The sequence below is a fragment of the Galeopterus variegatus genome, unplaced genomic scaffold (assembly GCF_000696425.1).
Source record: "Galeopterus variegatus unplaced genomic scaffold, G_variegatus-3.0.2 Scaffold3289, whole genome shotgun sequence".
Classification (NCBI taxonomy): Eukaryota; Metazoa; Chordata; class Mammalia; order Dermoptera; family Cynocephalidae; genus Galeopterus; species Galeopterus variegatus.
Genome location: NW_007729400.1, coordinates 56,957 through 73,679, shown reverse-complemented (window position 1 = coordinate 73,679; position 16,723 = coordinate 56,957). Strand labels below are relative to the sequence as shown.

At 42.1% G+C, this 16,723-nt stretch overlaps 1 pseudogene; it reads left to right on the top strand.

Annotated features, from left to right (window-relative positions):
* The first annotated feature begins 2,573 nt into the window (after nt 1–2,573).
* On the top strand, nt 2,574–11,344 carry LOC103600277 (annotated as a pseudogene).
* The last annotated feature ends 5,379 nt before the right edge of the window (nt 11,345–16,723 follow it).

The following is a 16,723-nucleotide window of genomic DNA, read 5'->3' as shown; positions in this document are numbered from 1 at the left end:
TTTTTTTTTTTTTTTTTTTTTTTTTTTTTTTTTTTTTTTTTTTTTTTTTTTTTTTTTTTTTTTTTTTTTTTTTTTTTTTTTTTTTTTTTTTGCTTAATAGGTGATAGCGGTGGGGGTGGTGGCGTGGGGGTGGTGGTGTGGGCGTGGAGAGGGGGAGCTGGGGCATCTGTGAGAAGATATGGCCAGACTCAGACTGGGTGGTGTGAGAGGTAACCTTATGGCCGCTGGGCTTGCTCGGTGCTTCCCACGGTGTCACGGATGGAGGGAGTGCTGGAGGGAGCCGGGCGGGGGGCGGGGGGCGAGCAGCCATGCTGCCAGGGGAAGGAAAAAGAGAAAGCAGACATTGACCCTGTAGATTTCCCAAGCGTTGGAAGAGGACACGTGGGAATCCACTCAAGCAGAGCAGCAAGTGAGGAGAAACCCTTTCCACCCCCCTCCTCCAACCCTGGGCATGGTGGCCACCTCCGCTGCTCTTGGACAGAAAATAAAACTAATTACGAATTTGCATTATTGTTTAGTTATGCGTCATGAACAGGTTACTTTACACATAGTTTTATTTTGATGTATTTTTCAAGGCAGGAGAAGGTCATAACAAAGTATATAACAGTTTACTGGCTTCATTTATAACTTTCGACTATATAGACAGGGTATGAGAGCTTCCATTTCTAGTCTTGCCCTGGGCCTGCTGAGAGTAGATGCTCGCATCTGTCAGAGGTTTAGTGATTGAACACAGCTAAAGGCAGTCATTAGTTCCAGGAAAAATAAGCAGGTGAATGAGAAACTAAACATAATCATAGTATACTACATGATTAAGCTTGGAATGTGTATATTTATGTTATGTATATATATGTGTATATATATGTATACACATATACACACACATGTGTATAAATACACACAAACACATGAGGGTACTTCAAAAAGTTCATGAAAAAATTTCTATTGTCTTTTAATTCTATTTTTCTATGAACTTTTTAAAGTACCCTCATGCACATTTATCTATCTGCTTACATACCTACGTACATATGTTTAACTCAGTGTTTATAATAACACAGAGATTGAACATTACTCTTTTCAAAATTGTGCTATAATTAAAATACAAGGATGTTAAATTAAAATATAAGGACAGTTGTGTATGTCAGCGGGAGGATGGTGGTGGTGATTTGTTAAATCCCCATCTTCCATGATAAGATGCCAATAGAAATATTATATTTCAATTTTCAAAAATTAAAAAATCAACATGTAGAACATATGTATATTATTCAAAAGTATAAAACTAGATTCTGAAAAAACAAAAACAAAAACTAAAAGGGTTGAAAGTGGCTTCCTCCAAAGAGCAGAATTTGAATGTGGGGCAGGTATGGATTTTTTCAAAATAAACCTTAAAGGGCACACTTATGAATGTTTGATGCATGAATGAAAGATTAGAAGAAATGCAGGCTATGAGGTTGCCCAGGCACCTGGCACAGAGCTGTGGCGCGAGGCTGAGAAGAACTGGGACTCAGGTACATTCTGGCAGCTGGCCACCTGCGCGGCCCTCGGAGGGTATGCCACAGTTGTGCTTTGGGCTCTGGCCCCTCTGAGCCAGGTCAGAGAAGAACAGAAACCATCACATTCCCAGAGCACAGCTGGACTCACACAGAACCCCTGGTTTGCCGTGTGGCAGTGCCCGGGCACGTTCCTGCTCAGCTCCTTGTGATGGGGGCTGGGTCCTTAACTGACAAGCATTTCTATCCCTGGTGTTGAAATAGCTGAACTTGACATATGGTGCTGCTTTTAGTTTAATGACAACTTCAGTTTACAAAAAAGTAATGCCAAGTCCAGGCTCAGACATCATTGTTTGTGTAATGGCAATATCTAAATGATGCCAAACACAATCCAGAATCCTGTTCCTTCATGGATTACATTTGTCATGGTGGAAGAAAAGAAGGAAGTGGTATTTATTGAGCACCTACCAGGGGTCAGGAATTTCACATGCATTTCTCATTTAATCCTGTGAGGGAGATGCTGTTATCCTGCTTTTAAAAAGATAAGAAAACTGAGACCTAGAAAGGTGACCTCACTTGACCAAGGTCACTGGTCAGTGAGTGGTGGACGTAGGGCGCAAACCCAGTTCAGCTCTCACAGTGGACGCTTCGTCCAATCCCCAAGATGCACCTTATGGCTCATATGCCTAAAGAGAACCCAGGTGTGTTGAGAAGGGATTAGGAAATGCTGAACTGAGGAAGACTGAGAGGAAAGGTCAGTGTCCCATAATGTCATAGAGCTACTAAGTTCTGAACCAGGAGCTGTGCAGAATGGTCTGCATTCTGTGCTAATGCTGTGTCGCTATGGGAAAGTGGCTTCACCACTCCTGGCCTTAGTTTACTTACCCACGAGGGACAGGGCAGGGATGGTGGTGTGAGACTTTCTCTATCCTCCTTCCCCCCGACTACTGGGAGAATCCCCCTCCTTTTCAAGAAAGAGTTGTAGATGAGGAGTTCCGGTGTCCATAGTACTTATTGCTAAGCTATTTCCCTAGGAAAACGTAAAGCTTCTTCACATCTGCTTGGCCCCTATACCATTGGCCATCGATGGACCCAGAGCTGACAGCCCTGACCAAGGGTCCAGCTTCAGCGCCACCCCTGGAGGAGGGCGGTAGCAACAAAGGCGGCAGGACTGAAGAAAAGGAGGCTGCAGGCCCAGGCTGTTCTGACGGGTGGAGGCGGGTAGAGACGCCAAAGGTCTTTGCTGGCGGTCTTTCCTTTTACCTGCTTGAGATGGGGGCTCATGTGATGGGTCCAGAGCCTTGGGCATGGTCCAAGCGAGATGTGAGGTATCTCACCATAAGAAATCTGTCCTCTGCACATCCCACGACACACCACTTTATCACCCCTTCCCTTTTCTTCTAGTAAAAGTCCAACTCATTTTCCCTAAGTGAGGGGAGGGGAACTTGTCCACACTTAGGAGATTGGCACCTCTGAGCTTTCTTGCTTCCTGCTCCTTAGAAGGTTATGGGCAAAACTCTTGTAAAATCTCGTCCCGACTTTGAAATAACATTGCATTGTATTTGACACTATGGTTTCGGCCAACTCACATCTCTGCATTGGAAATTTTCCACTCGACCTCCAAAAAGCAAGAAAGATAAGGTCTTAAAAAGCTGGCCAGCTGCTTTCCTGCCAAGCACATCTGAAGGAACTTGAGATAAGGCATTACCTTGTCACTGCCCTTCTGCCGAGAGAAGCTGACTGAGGGAGCAAATCAGACGTCCCTCTGAAAAGGCTGCACTCCAGAGGGCACGCGCTCTGCTTCCTAATGCCCAGGACTCTCGTTCAGGAAAAGCATCCTCTGAGGAGACGCTTCCCCTGGATTCCCTGGGGCTTCAGGGGATTGTACTGCCCCATGACTGGATCTCCCTTCCAGTGCATGAAGGGTGTCCTCTGCCGAGCCAGGAGAGCCGATTATTTCTCCATAAAACATGAGATTTGTGGAGAGGGTGGTAAAGAGGCAGAACAGGAAAGGAGGGGAACATTGGTGAGAGGGAACACAAATAGTTAATCTGATGATGATTTAGAATGACTCTAGTTCCTGCTTGAGATAAAAAAAAGCTGCAGTAAGTTCAGCATATACTAAAATAAGGCCTCATACAGGCATTTCATTTAAGTTTAATAAGACTGACTATTAAGAGCATATTTCATGACAAATAAGAAATCTGACAGTCTCCCACCCGCCAACTTTAATGTGCGCCACAAAAATTAAAATACTTATTTATACAACTAAAGTGCTAATAAGTTCGTTTTGAGATATTCTCTGAACTTGCACATGCCTTAAGTTTTTACAGAGGAAAGAGAAAGGCTCTGAGATGGTAGGATCTAGAAACCAGAGGGAAACTTGGGAGAAATTGCAGTTAGAGTCCCTTACCCCTACCCGGGTTACCAAAAAAGAGAACCAAGTCTCCATCTCCCTCCATCCCCCAATGAACACACATGTACACACATGCATACACATAAATGTACACACATATGCACACCCACACGTGCACAGACACAAACATACTTGTGCCTGTCAGCTGTCACCTCATCTCCTCCACTTTCTCTAACTTCTCAGGGCTGGGTGCACTGTTACCCACCCCCAGCCCATTCTCTTGCCTCCAACCTGCTCTTAAGCTGGTCTTGGCTGGAAGCAAGAAGAACCAAAATAACCCACCAGCTACTTTAGGAAATTCCTAGAAGAGAGACAGTCTCTTCACACGCAATCACTGGGCTACATTTTTTGCAAGAAAATATGTCTTGTTTACACCACTATTCCACGCATAAGGAGCAAGGGCTGGGCCCATGCAAGCCCCTATGCACAGCCCTTGCTATTTCCCAGGCTAGCCCATACCTGAGTCTACAGGACTGGCTTCTGCCTTAGTCCCTGCCCAGTGGGCTGGTGGCTTCCTTGGCTAATTCCCAGCTTGAGGCTCTAACCCACACCCCTGCCTTGCTTCTTTGACTGAGACCCTAGTTTTTGATGTTGCCCCTCTCCCAGGGGCTGACTCAGTGTCTTCCTGTACTCCTAGGCACTGGCTGGGCCCTGACAGACATGAGCAGATCTCCACCCACATGTTCGGTCAGAGACTAACGTGAGGGACTCTAAACTCATATAACCCAGAATTTGAATACCAGCCCAGGCGCCAACTGGCTGTGAGATTTAGGTAAGTTCTTGAACCTCTCTGACTCTTGAATTCTTCAAAAATAACTCTCCTTGCCTGTCTGAAGAACTGTTGTGAGACTTAAATGAGATAATGCCAGTATGGATGTTTAGCACAGAGCCTCCTGATACACAGTAAGCACTCAGTGAATGGTAGCTACTAATACTACTAATGATGTTATTTATCAGTGATTAATCCAGTATCTGGCCTGCCTTGCTTGTTTTATCCTTGGCTGCACTGTATTTTGGATTTGAGACCAGCCACCGTCCAGACCCATCCTAGTTTCCTGCCAGCTTTCACCATTGTGTTGTTACCAAGGTCCCAGCATGCTTCGTATCCTGAGCTCCCTGAGTTATTATCACAAAAAGGCTCCTTCCCCTTAGTTATTCCTGTCCCCAGTCTGCAAACCCTGGGCTTCAGCATTGGCTCAAACATCTTGCCTTCTGTTTTAGTCCATTTTGTGTTGCTATAACAGAAATACCTGAGACTGGGTAATTTATAAAGGAAAGAGGTTTATTTGGCTTACAATTCTGGGACAGCTGCATCTGACACAGGCCTCAGGCTGCTTCTACTCATGGCGGAAAAGTGGCAGGCAGCTGGCAGTTACAAGCAGATTACATGGCGAGAGGAAGCAAGAGAGAGAAGCAAGAGAGAGAGAGAAGGTGCCAGGGTCCTATAAACAACCAGCTCTCATGGGAACTAATAGAGCAAGAACTCACTCACTAATCCCCTCCTCCCCCATGGAGAGCATTAATCCATTCATGAGGGATCTGCCTCCATGACTCAATCAGTTTCCAACACTGCCACATTGGGGATCAAGTTTCCACATGAGTTTTGGAGGGACAACGCATCCAAACTCCATCAGCCTCTCTTATAGGACCTCACAGAGTAGAAACTCAATACATGTATGCCGTTGACAATGAGTATCTTGATTTGGGCTTCTGTGCCATGGCCCTGGCCCCTGGTGTGTCAACTGCTACAGCTCTCTGCACTAAATATTCCCCTCCTTCTCCACATCCATCTCCCGCTCCTTCTCTGCACACTGTGTTTCTTCCCTAAGTTACTTTTGCCCTCATCTATGCCTTTGTACACCCAGTGATCTCCTTAGGCCTGGCTGAGCACAGGTGGTGGCATCCAGAACTATAGTGGGTTAAATGGTGGCCCCCCAAAGGGGGTATTTCTGTCCTATCTCCCAGAACCTATAAATGTGACCCTATTTGGAAAAGAGTCTTTGCTGATGTTAAGTGTAGGGGAGACCAACATTAATAAAGCAAATGTAATTCACAGGGCCTAACTTATAGCTCAGTGGAGCTACAGCCTTATAGTTTTAGCAAGGCCAAAGCCCTTTACTTTAAGGAATCACCTGACTTTTTCGTATTGCATGTAGAAATGCTAAGCTTGGGAAAAACAGAAAACTTTCCCAGGACTAAGGTCTCTGTTGTAGATTAAAAAAAGTTGTAACACAGTAAAAATGCTGGCTCTAAGGGCAGTCGTCCTCGGTGCAGCTAAACCTAATGATTTGACAGTATGTGAGCTAAAAACTTCAAGCTTAATTATTGGGGAATGTTCCACATCTCACCTCCGGCTGTTTCTTTAAGTTTCTTAGGGAACTAAGAGTTGCCATGATGATAGTCTTACTCTTTTTGTAACCACCTGTGTTCCTTTTCTTTAACTTTCTTTCCTAGACAATAAAAAATGAGAGAAAACCTTATTCGGGATTACTCCTAGGAATTCTCATCGCTTAAAGAAATTGCTCCTGGGATTAACCCCTTCTGGGCCTCTCACTGCTCTGGAAAAATGGGCTTTGAGTAATCCTTTTTGTCTCTGTCACCCTGGGAGAGGTGACATTAAGGATCTTGAGATGAGATCATCCTGGATTTAGGCCCTAAATCCCATGACAGGTATCTTTATAAGAGAAAGGTAGAGGGATATCTGAGACTCAGACATAGAGGGGAGAAGGCCATAAGGAGACAGAGGCACAGGTCTGAGATGTGCAGCCCGAAGCCAAGCAACTCCTGGAGCCACCTGAAGCTGGAAGAGGCAAGGGCGGATTCTCCCCTAGAGCAGTAGGAGGGACTGTGACCCTGCCAACATTTTGACATTGGACTTGTGGACTCCACAAATGTAAGAAAATAAAATCCTGTTATTTTAAGCCACCCAGTTTATGATTATTTGTGATAGCAGCACTAGGAATCTAACATAAGAGTTAAGGAAATGCTGGCCATTAGTCAGAAGCTGTGGTTACATGAAGCTATGAAATGCCCATTTTTTCAGCTCACGAAAGGCGGATGAAGGAAAGCTTATGGAAAACAGGTGAGCAGGGTCAGAGGGCAGGGAACTCTGCTATTAACCTTGACTCTGGGGTGTAGAGTCTGGCGATTCCACATCTCTGCATCTTGTAAAGACAGCCCCCACATGGAAAAAATGAAGCATAAGTTTTAAATATGTGGATATATAGCCTCCATATACACTCTTCTCCAATATTATTATTATATTCAGGGATAGCAAGAATTATCAATTCTTATTCTCCTTTTTTTCTTGCTCCTTCCAAAGAAAAACTAGAGAGGATAGTAATTGAAAGAGTGATAAAGTATTAATTCTCCACGAGGCATTTAAGAGGGAGGCCTTTGTGGACTTCATCATGGACATTATCAAGAGCCATAGAATCATGCAAAGCTGGCATCAGAAGGGTCTTCGGCAACCATCTAATTCAAGCTCCTTACTGTGCATATGGGGAAACTGAGATTTGGGGGAAAGTTGCCAAGTCATTCAGTGCATCTGTTAGTAACTAAGCTGGTGGTAGCAACTTGGCCTCCTGATCCCCTGCCTTAACCTCATTTTATTTCATCAGACTGAGAGACAAAGTATTGTGCATGGCTGTCTCTCCCGAGGACCAAGGGAGCCTCTGTCTGGTATGGTTAAGACCATGTTAACATAAAAATTCAGCTGTACAAACCAATGTCGAAAATCCATTTAAGACTTGCCTCATATTGCAGTGAAGAGGAAAGATAAAAATTGCTTCTGAAGCATACCTACTGATGGAGTTTGGATGTGTTGTCCCCTCCAAAACTCATGTGGAAATTTGATTCCCAATGTGGCAGTGTTGGAAACTCATTGAGTCATGGGGGCAGATCCCTCATGAATGGATTAATGCTCTGCCTGGGGGAGGGTAGATTAATGAGTGAGTTCTTGAATAAAGAAAATGACTATAGTCATATACATATACATCATTTTTCTTATCCAAACAAAGAAGATAAGTATGTTATCATTTTACACATACATATCTTTATATGCTCCCTTTCCACAACCCTTTTTTCCGCACTAGCTTCCTTATTATCCCCTGTTGTTTAGATGGTGGAAAAAGTCATTTGGACCTTTAAATTTTTAGGAAAATGCACTGGTCATTTGCATTCTCTTTTCCTACCCCACTTATGAGAGTCACAACTCTTTTCCCAAAGCCACCCTAACTTCTTATCCTGAATAGAAGTAAAGAACTTTTGAATTTTGGGTGCACTGGGATTGAGGAGATTTAGAGCTCCCTAGACTGGTTCACTTGTTTCCATTCTTTTCTTTTTCTTTCTTTTTAATATTTTTTATTTTTAAGTCCTAGAAACTAGATTGTGCCTAGTTGTATGTAGGCAATTTGATTTATGTAGGGAATTTGATTTGAAATGCCTGGAGAGGCAGGACTTAAAACACATCAGTCTTGTAGCAAATGAAGAAACCACTGTGAATGATTTCTACACCCACCTGGAGCCGGACACCCACCTAAGAGCTGTGCCAAAGGAGTGATCAGTATCACAGACAATGAGTCCATTGTTAAATGATTAAATCTTAATGTTAACTCCAGGCAACCTCTAATATCACCTTTGTTAGTTGTTTATAGGAAGAAAGGGAATAGCCATTTAACAGTCATCATGTGGGAAGACTTGTGAAGTAATTTACTGAACATTTTCATAGAAATAAATAGCTCTGGCATGTGGATGGCTACCAGCCCTTTGTGATGCACCTGGCTGCTGCATTACCCCTGCCCTGCCCTTCTTAGTCCCATCTTGGCCAGGATCCCCTGACCTTTTTAAAGTATTTATTAATATTATTTTTTTACATTCTATGATGTTGTGGTGGAGCAGTTGGGGGGAGGGGGAAATGGGAAGGGGGTAGAAAATAGGGTGGGAGGAGAAAGAAGGAGGAGGAGTGGGGTTGAGGCCTGTGGCACCCCCTCATTCCTGCATGGGAGACCACGGGGCTTCCAATGGTGTCTTGGTAATTGCTGGGCTGGTTATGGGTGTTGGGGGAGGGTACGGCCAAGGCCCTTGGACCCCTACCACCCTGACTCAGGAGAGCCTGGGGCACTTCCTGCAGTGGCTCGGCGGTCATCGCTGGGCTCTTTGCAGGTGTCAGGGGGATGTAGATGAGGTCCCCAGCCTGCTCCCCTCCCTTGCTTGGTAGTCCAGGGGATTTCTGATCCTTCTGGTTTTTATAGGTGTTCTTTGATGATGTGAGACCTTTACTAGTTCATATCAAACACTGTTTCTGGTCTGTGGGTATTTTCTTTTTTCTTCCAGTTCTGTGTTAGATTATTTGCTCTTCCTAACACTTAAACTCTGCACTGGAGCTAATTTGTTGTCCTTGGCTTACTTCCAAAATGGTGGATTCTCCTGCAGGAAACAGCACTTGAGCTCAGTGGCTGAGCTAAATTTCCACGTTGCTGCTGATGCCCTGGGGAAGGCTTTTTGTGCAGCTCAGGGTTTAATTTTTGACTTTATAGGTACTTCTGGCTCTAATGAGATCTGGTACACATGGGTTGTATAGAAACTCTAGTCTGGGCCTGAGGTTTTTCAGCAAACTGCACCCCATGCTGTTCTATATTCCTGACTGGTCTCCACTGAGTGGTCCTGCACAGATTGGGGGGCAGATCAGCAGTCTTTGCTGTGCCCCAATATACGCCTCGTGGCCCGTATCCCCCACTGCCTGCACTCCAAACACATCCCATGGGATGGGCCGTGTGCCAGTCCCTTGTGATGACTCGCCGGCCTCTGAGTGGCTCCTTTTTTTCAGTTGTTGTGGCTCCTTGTTCCTATGTGGGTCCAGGGGAACCCTATTAGTGGTCTTGCTGGCCTGGGGGCCACCAAGGCCCCCTTCTCCCCTGAAGCCTCCAAGCAACTTCATCCGAAGGGCACAGCTCAGCTTTTGCCAGCTCCTGCTCCATGTGCTCACCAGCTCCAGCCTTGAAGCAGCTGGGGCTCAAAACGGTTGGAGTGGTTCTTTCTATCTCTCATTGTGGCTTCTCCTGCCTTCATGAACTCCGTAGGAGTCTCCTCCTCTTCCCCTGAGCTTTAGCAGCCCAAGCTTGGCTGCCCTCACTTTTTAATAGTTGTAAATTGGTTGATTTGTAGGAGAGAGTGATGCTGGGGACTGTCTATTCCACCATCTTGACTGGAAGCTGGATAACCTGATCTTGACTGGTGGCCTGGATTGTTCTTTTCCATTCACTGTGAGAAGAAAAGACAGAGAGAAATTGTTTGTGACAAAAGCAAGCCACATAAGGCATGTGTGGGGCCCAGGTGGTAATGGGCCTGCTTCCTCCAGAGCTGAGCATTGGGTAGTGACATATCTGCATCGAGACCAGCTATCTGATTTGGGTACATTCACCAATGAGTGAACATATCCTTCAGTTCCCCAGTGTACTTGGTCACACATTTATGGACTTTCTGAGGGACGGTGGAGATTACTGCCAGACCCTGGCCAACCTCTACACGGACTCATGAACTCCAGAAAGTCATTAATATTTGAGAAGTTCCCAGGAGAATGAATAACTGGGACAATGAATAGCTGAACTCAATGGCCAAACATTATACAGGACCAGGATTGGGTAAAGCTGAGTGCACTTATTATCTGTTGACTCAGTATTACTTGATTGAAACAGTGATGCTTTTTGTTTGGAGGTTCATTTCATTTCCTATTACTCCTAACTTTGTATTCAACTGGACTATTTTGTAGTAGAAGTCTGTTATTTTAAATTCTTTCTGTGTTTTTAAAAAATTTAATTACATCAACATAGCTGGAATGAACTGCCCTGTTCCTGTAGAGACTGTAGACAGGAATATGAGATTTCATGTTATGCACAACCTAACCAATGCCCAACATATTCTTACAGGAACTTCAGAAGGACGGAGTCACCACTATAGTAAGAGTATGTGAATTGACTTACGACCCTGTCATTTTGGAGAAAGAAGACACGGAGGTTCTGCACTGGCCTTTTGGTGATGGTGCACCACTATCCAGCCAGATTGTTTATATGTGGGCAAAACTTGTAAAAAAAAAAGAAAGAAAGAAATTTCATGAAGATCCCGGTTTTTGCATTGTGGTTCCCCATGCTCCAGTTCTTGGGAGAGCTCCAATGCTGGATGTCCTAGCGTTAATTGAAGGTGGAATGAAATATGAAGATGTGGTACAGTTCACAAGACAAAAGCAAGGTGGGTCTTTTACCAGCAGACAACTGTGTACTTGGAGAAATACCATCCTAAAATGTCCATGCCCTCAGAAATGCCGGAAAGAACTGTTTCATTCAGTAAAAATATCATCCTAAAATGTCCATGCCCTCAGAAATGCCGGAAAGAACTGTTTCATTCAGTAAAAAGGGGCTGCATGATTCTACAGCCTTGGAGGTAAAACTTGAGAAGGATCTGATCTATTTTATATAATAGCCCATAGGAGGCCTGGTAAATACTACTCTAATGTGGCTTACATAGGAACATTGAAAAGCAGTTTTAGCAGGTCACGAGCTTGCCAAAATTGGAGCCTCTGTGTTTGATATTATTTTGACACTTACTAAAGATTCTAGATCTTTAATATTTAAAAGGTGGTTTTTGATAGGTATCAATTGTATCTTATCAATATATAAGGAATTTAGATAAATGACATGCCAGAACACCAGGCACAATACTTGTATGATTTTAGTGTCACACAGATGTTAGATGGTTTATTTCTTTAGTCATTTTAAACTTTGCAGGGAGGACCTACGTGGTCACCTGTTTACTGTGCTTTTATATCTTAGACATTCAAACTGATATATAGAAGGGCTTGCACAACCACTGACTTTGACGGATTTGTACAAAGTCTTAGGTGATTATTTCTTTTTATAAATTACTTTTCTGTGTTGTTAGAAAAATTTCCGTTTTGAAAAATCACACACACAAATTTCTGGCTGACAGTTCAATGTCCATTGCACTAATTCACCTCTATTTAAAGTCTCCAGACAAAAAAGAGTTATAGTTCATTTTAAGTTTGCACTTTAGTGTGCAACTTAACAAAAGGGGCATGAGAAAACAATGAGAGGGTGCTATTAAATATTTCTAGTAAAATATTTCCTTTGTCTTATGTGGGATATATAGCAAATATTTCAATAAATGCTTTTAAATTTAGCAGATATTTTTAAAGGTAGAAAAACTGTTATTGTAGCTATAAATCTTATAATAAATGTTCTGAAAAATCTTGTAATGTTTTGTTTCATACCTTTTTGAAAATATTTACCAACTACTATTATTATATGGAAGCATATTAACATGTATGTATTTCTTTAATGTAATAGAAAGGAATAGTAAATTAATATTACACAGATTTTGTCTCAAAAAAAATCAATATTCATAATAATTTTCTATAAAGTGATATCAAATGCTGTTACTATCAATGTTAGCAGTTGTACTGGATTGAATTATGTTCCCCCCAAACTCACTGAAGCTTAAATTGTGTCCCCCAATTTCTGTTTATTGGAAAGTTAGCCCCCAATGTGACTGTTAAGAGGGTGGGAAATCCTATTATGGTAATTGAAAGGCAGAGCCTTGAAGAGGTGTTTGTATTGGAGGACCTTACAGTAGGGAATGGATTAAAATTGGTGGTTGTGGGCATGGTTCTGAGGGCTTTAAAAGAACAGAGAGGAAAGTCTGTCTCTCTCTCTCTCTCTGCTTCCACCATCTTGCAACGTGAGACCCTTGGGTCACTGTCGTCCCCACCAAATGGACTTTGGACTTACCAGCCTCAAACTGTAAGCAATAAATTTTGTTTTCTCTATGAATCACCCAATTTTAGGCATTTCATTACGGGCAACAAAAACAGATGAATACAGAAAATTGGGCAAGTCCTATGTGGTAGAGAAGCAGAGAGCATGTAATGGTGCAGCTCAGAGACCCTTAGCTAAGATTAGTGCAAAGGGAAGGGATTATCAAGAGAAGGGGAAAAGACCCAGATGGCATTGCAGAAGCCTCTGGGGCCTACCCTTCCATTTCAGACTCAAAGACCTAGGGAAACAAAATGGTCTTGGAGAAAAAGCCTGAGGTGCCCTCCACGGGCTTGCTGCCCAAGGCCAACTTGGGGTCCCCACACCAGCACCCCAGCTGCTTTGGCTGCTCCAGCTGTGGCTAAACTGGCCCCAGATGTGGCTGGATCCACAGTTTTGGAAAATACAATCCAGAAGCGTTGGCAGAGTCCACGTGGTATTAGGTGTACAGGGTTGCAGAATGCCAGAGCTGGGATGGCTTGGGAGCCTCCACTGCGATTTCAGAGGATGTATGGAAAAGTCTGGCCCAGAAAGAGATCTGTTGCAGAGGCGGACTCACCCCAGACAACCTTCATGAGATCATTGCCAAGTGGAAATGTGGTTTCGGAGTTGCAGCAGTGAAACCCCAACAATGCCATGTCTAGTGGAGCCGTGAGAGCAGGACCGCCACAGCAACCGCAGATTTGTGGAGCTACCAGAGTGGAATCCCAGCTGGGGAGAGCTGAAGTGTGGCCTGAGACCAGGAAAGATATAGGAGCAGAGCTGTCCAAGGACTTGGGGATGCAACCTCCCCACAAGCTTGCACAGAAGGTTGAACATGGAGTAAAAGTACCTGATTCAGAAGCTTTGAGATTTGATGCTTGCGATGCTGGGTTTTGGACATGTTTGAGTACAGTTACACCTTCCTGCTGGCCTATGTCTCCCTTTTGGAATGAGAATATGTACCCTTTGTTTGTCCCACCATTGTACCTTGGAAGTAGATAACTTATATTGATTTCACAGATGTGACTTCGAACCTTGAATTTTTGAGTTGAAACAAGTCATGACTTTGGTAATGAAATGAATGTATTTGCTTGTGAAAAGGACATGAGTTTTGTGGTGCCAGGGGCCAAATGTAGTGGATTGAATTATGTCCCTCCAAAACTCATTGAAGCTTGAACTGTGTCCCCTAAATTTTGTGTATTAGAAACTTAACCCCCACCATGCCTGTTAAGAGGGTGGGAAATCCTATTATGGTAATTGAAAGGTGGAGCCTTGAAGAGGTGATTGGATTGTAGGACTGTGCAGTAGTGAATGGTGATGGGACATAATAATCAACTACATTGTATATTGACAAAATAAAAATAAAAAAAAAACGGTGGTCAGGGATGTGGTTCTGAGGGCTTTAAAAGAAGAGAGTCTGTCTTTCTCTCTCTTTGCTCTCTCAGCTTCCACCATCTGACAATGTGAGATCCCTGGGTCACTGGTGCTACCACCAGATGCACTTGGGACTTCCCAGCCTCAGAAACTGTAAGCAATATATTTTGTTTTCTTTATAAATCACCCAGATGTATATATTTTGTTATTAGCAACAAAAACGGACTAATACAGTAGGGCAGCAAATGAAATAACATTCAACAAATAAATGCATTTTTTGTAAAAAGTTATAGTCTCATTTTTCTAGTTGAAATATTCTTTGTGTTTTGAATACTTTATAAACCCTATACCAAAATAAAAGCCCTGGGCCCCATGTGAGGATGTGATCATGTCACGACCTTCACAACATAGGGGAAACGCTTACAGTAACAATACTGTAAAGATTAATACAACATAGTGAAAATACAAGTACCGCAATAGATATAAACAACCTCAGGGCGTAAAGGTGAAACTTCGACGTCATTGCTAATGTTCAAAAGAGTGACCAGACATTGTTTACAGAACAGGGCAATACCAAGAAGGGATATTGTGGTATATTGAATCATTGGTTGCATTTCTAACTTTTCTTTAGTATAAATATTCTTCCATCCTATTACCAGGGCCTCAAAGTAGTTGATGTATATTTCTTTGATTGATGAATTTGTACTTGGATGTGTGTTTGGTGTTGGCCAATGGAATATTATCTGATGTGATGTAGGCAAAGGCTTAAAATACTGTATCACAATTTGGCTTGTCCCTCTTGGCATGTCTGTCAACCCCTCTAGAAAAAAAGAACTAAGTATCCACTACGCCTTCAGCTTGGGTTGCAGAATGAGACACATGGAGCATGTTTAAAATTGGTTTATTATCTGGAGCCAAGTCCAGATGAGCTACTAGCTACTAGCTACTAGCTAAGCAAAGCATAGATCAGCCAAACCTTAAGCTACTGATAAATTGACACTTTTTATTATAAATCATTATTGTAGCAATAGCTAAGTAGTACAGGATTTCAGCAGGTTGAAGAAAAGTGTGAAATGCAGAAACCATTTGTGAACACAATGAAAATCCCAGAATTTTAGATGCATTAATTGTACTTCATTACTACTGTAATATAAGGCATGAAGGAATTAGTGTGCTTTAAAAACACAGTTTGAGTTTATTTTAATGTATTTAAAATTGTTTCCTAAAGGACAAGGATTATATCTAAATTTTCATTGTATGTCAATACTTCACATAGTGCCTGACACAGAGCAATTACTCAAACTTCATTGAAATAAAATAATCTAGACCCTCTAAAATAATGATCTATAATTGTTGTAAAGATCATTCAACCTAATCCAGTGTAAAATCACTGGATTGTTAAATTTCATAGTTGTGGCCCATACTATGGTGAGCAGGATTTGCTTAGTTTTTAATATCAGGACCAAATTACAATGTCTGAAGACTCAAATCGTATTACTATCCTTACTCCAATGAAGAACATACTTATACCTGGTGCAAAATTTTAAAAATTCTTTTCCCTCCCACCTGAATCCAAAGTGACACATTTTCCAACTAATATATTCTAATATATTCTTATATATACTTATATACAAAACTGAAAAATGCTAATGTATTTTTCTTTTTGATGGCAATAAGCAGTGTAAAATATTAGTAATTTTACACTATATATGTAAATGCTATTTTTGTCATCTAAATTGACATCAAGACTACAAATTGACAACAACACAATAAAAAACTTGTCCCAAATACAGATTATATGGGTTTATTGTACATGCATTCTTGCTATGATAGACTTAGCTGTAGTGCGTTTACCATTGCTATTTTTAAATAAATTGATTAAAAAATGACACAATTCCTCAGTTTTAATTTTGATATCAGAAGTGTATCAATAATAATATATATATAATCCATACAAGTAAAATGCTTTGTGGGTATCCAGTAATTTTTGAGTGTAAAAATTACCGAGAATAAATCGGTTAAGAACTGCTGTTAGGTTATGGCAAAGGCATCAGAGTTCTGGAAACAGCAGTTGTAGCAGTGATTTTCAGGTTATGGCAGAGGAAGCATGGCTTGAGAACTGACAGACATACGGAGTTAGAGCTTCCCGTTTGATAGGAAGCTTCCTAATTCTGGGTGCCTGAACTTGGCATGGTCTGAAGTCTCCTTGTTGACCCGTTTCTGCTTTGTGGCTTTGAGATTCAGCCATTTCCTATTTTTCAGTCCTTCCAGTTATTCAGTAATACATTTAATGTTTTGTCACTAATTTGATTCCTCTTATAATAGCTACAGAGAACTAGAGAGCACATCTAAGTAACAGAGCAGCTTCTTAAAAGAACCAAATAGAAAATCTAAAACCAAACAAAAGTGAAAGAAAAAACCTTGGAGAGACAAAAAAATAATTGATAAATACAGAAGAAAGGGTAAGATAAATAGCATATGGGAAAAATCCCACCATTATTGTAATCAGATCTTCTAAGGAGAAAAAATAAATATTAGACTAAAAAATTTTGAAGAGGCAATGGCAGGGAAGTTTCAAAAATCAACTTAAAAATAGGTGCTTACATCCAACTGATCTTTGACAAAGGCATCAAGAACAT